Raw genomic sequence first — 3,002 nt, forward strand, 5'->3', positions numbered from 1 at the left:
TTAATATGTACAGTATGGGACTCCTCACAAGTATTTGAAAACAGGCTGTTGTAATATCCCTCTCTGCAGAGAGGGTAAGTGCACATGTAGTTGTGTGGATGACTTCCAACCAGACTGTTCACTGTGTAGGGCAGAGGAACAATATCTATGTAATCCAGTTGTTCAGGATGCAACACAGAATTAAAGCTGCAAGCAGCGTTGGGCGGGCCCTCGCACTTGTAGCGCGTCCGCGCGTGAACCGGCGAGTTGCATATTCTGGAGCTCAGCCGGCGGCTGTGAATTTGTTACGCGGTTCCGACGACGCATGAAGGTGCTATATGTCACTTCCTGTGTCCCCTATGTGGAGCTACATAGCACTTGCCGCTATGAATAAATCGGTATTGGCGTGTAGATGTCTGCGGGGTGGGAGAGTTATCAAGCACGTAAAGTTTGTGTATTGTACACTGAACAATAATGTACCCAAACAATAAAATAAATTCCTTTTATATTTCCCTGCCTTGTTGTTTATGTGTACATACAGAGGAAGAATGTGAGAACAGCACCATTTCATCATTACTGTGTTTCTGCTCCAGCCTGCCTAAAAGAAAAGCGTTTTTGGGATTAAATGGACTTTTTTAGCTGCTGCAGTGCAGGATGAACTCAGAATAGACCCATTTCTCACCTTATTATTCTAAACCATGCAACGAAGAAGAAGAAATGCATAATAAATACTGTACAGCATGTAGTCTAATGGACATGACTTGTGTTATAGCTGACTTGGGCAGTGAAATGTCTAATTTTTTTAATTCATGTGGTCATAGTTCCACAACTCAAATCAGAATATAAGAAGAAATGTTTTATACCACCTCAAGAAGGCTTCCTATCAGAAAGGTAGGAAGGTATTTCAAATGTACAACTGCAGTACTTAAATCTAAGTAAAGTAATTTCCCTGACATTACTGTGTTACGCATGTAACAGGTTTTGTAATTCCTGTGAGTATAATCCAATCAATCTTATTTCATACTGTATATCCGTTGTGTAATTTGATAAATTGTGTTGTATGTGGTGCTCGCATCGGGTACTACTGAGACTTCATTGCCCTCTTCAGAGAAGACTCTGACATGCGTCTTTGTAAAGAGAGAAACGGACAGAAAAAGTCTCTAACTCTGCTTGTCAGCTCGCTCTGCTCCGTTAAAACTGAATTTACCATACAGAATTGAATACGAGTGCACTCCAGATTTAGCTGCAGCCAGCTGACCGTGTGCTTCTCCCTATACCGCAGTTCTGTGTCCATGCATGCAGCAAACTGAAAGCACTGTCTGTCGGAGCGTCTACGTGAAAAGAGAAGGAAGACATTGCTGGTAGTATTGTCTTCAGAGTTGTTAAACACCTCAGCGCACTGAAGGAAGCCATCTGACTGTGTGAGGGGCAAGATCGTTGATGTCTGCAGGCAGAGTAGGAGCTCTCCTGTCTGACTGGTCCACCAATAGCAGAGAAGATGACCCCTTGAGACACAGCCCCTCCTCATTTGCATAATGAGGCAGAAATGCATACAAAAATTTATAAAAGACAGGCAGAAATAAATACCATGGGTGAAAATAAATAAGGTAAATAAATACAAAGGAAGAATAAAACAGACAAAATATTAAAACACACATAAATAAATACATTAAAAAAATTAGTAATAAATAAAGTTGAATAAACAAATAAGGTAATTATAACAAAGGTGAATAAGTAAAGGCACTAATTAAAATATAAACATTTATGTCTCCTTGTATAATTTAATTACTACCTACATTTATTTATTTACTTTATTTTTTTGCGTATTTAATTGGATGCTTATTTATTTATTTAGCATTTATTTATTTCTGTATTTATTTCTGGCTGTGTCAGGATCGGTCCTCCATAACGGGGTGGGAGAGTTATCAAGCACGTAAAGTTTGGTTAAGATGTGAGCATGTACACTGAAGTTACAACAACTTCCTGTGTCATGGCGAAGACTTGATCTCTGACGCCACGCCACGGACACACCCATTGACGAAAACTCGCAAATAGCACAACTTTTCATCTTCAATGCCTTTAGAAGGCACAGCACAAATTTGAAGTCGGTCGGACTAAATCCCTAGGAGAGTTCGTTAAAGTACGAAGTGTGTAAATCATCCAAAAATGGCCGTAAAATTCAAAATGGCCGACTTCCTGTTGACTTTAGGCTATGGGTTCTTGAGGCTTTTTTGTGCGTCTTGATATGATACATGTCCCCAGAAAATTTCGTGCATGTAGGTTGAACGTGAACGAGGGGCTAATTTTTTCCAATTTTCTAGGTGGCGCTAGCGAGTCATTTTGCGACGCCCATGTGTGAAACTTGTAGAATACGAAATTTTTCACCGGTTCTGACATGTTTGCAAATTTTGGTGAGTTTTCGAGAATGTTTAGGCCATGTCAGTTGAGCCTACTTTGCAGAAAAAGAAAAAAAATATATAATCCGAGCAAATTCAATAGGGACCTCACACAGTCGTGCTCGGGCCCTAAATATAATCCGAGCAAATTCAATAGGGACCTCGCACGGTCGTGCTCGGGCCCTAATGAACAACTGAAGAAATGTAAAGTGTGAGTTGGTCTGATTTGACAAAGTTGATCCCAACACTACACACCCCTCTGTCCTCAAGATAAACAGGAAAGCTCTTTCTCACAGATCCAGTTCTTCTTATTATATCCGCTCGTCCATTTTCCTTGTTTATCGCAGCATGCTGCAGCGTAATAATTGCTGTACGGGTGTCCTGTTGCCCAGAACCTGTAGGAGAAATAAAATGTTGTCACTCTTTATTTTTAGATTATTTTCAATTTGAAGTAATCTGTTGGATTTCACTTATATGTTTTTTTATTATTACCATAAATGACAATTACAATTTTAATAACATGTTTAACACATAATTCAGCTTTGTAAATTAATATAATGTGAATTAACATTTTTTTCATTTATTTTCATCTAATTAAAAAAACAAACTTCTTTTAGTAACAAAATG

This window comes from Micropterus salmoides, unplaced genomic scaffold (genome assembly GCF_014851395.1).
Source record: "Micropterus salmoides isolate LMB-PRFRI ecotype aquatic unplaced genomic scaffold, ASM1485139v1 Ms_hic_scaffold_3383, whole genome shotgun sequence".
In the NCBI taxonomy this organism is placed as follows: Eukaryota; Metazoa; Chordata; class Actinopteri; order Centrarchiformes; family Centrarchidae; genus Micropterus; species Micropterus salmoides.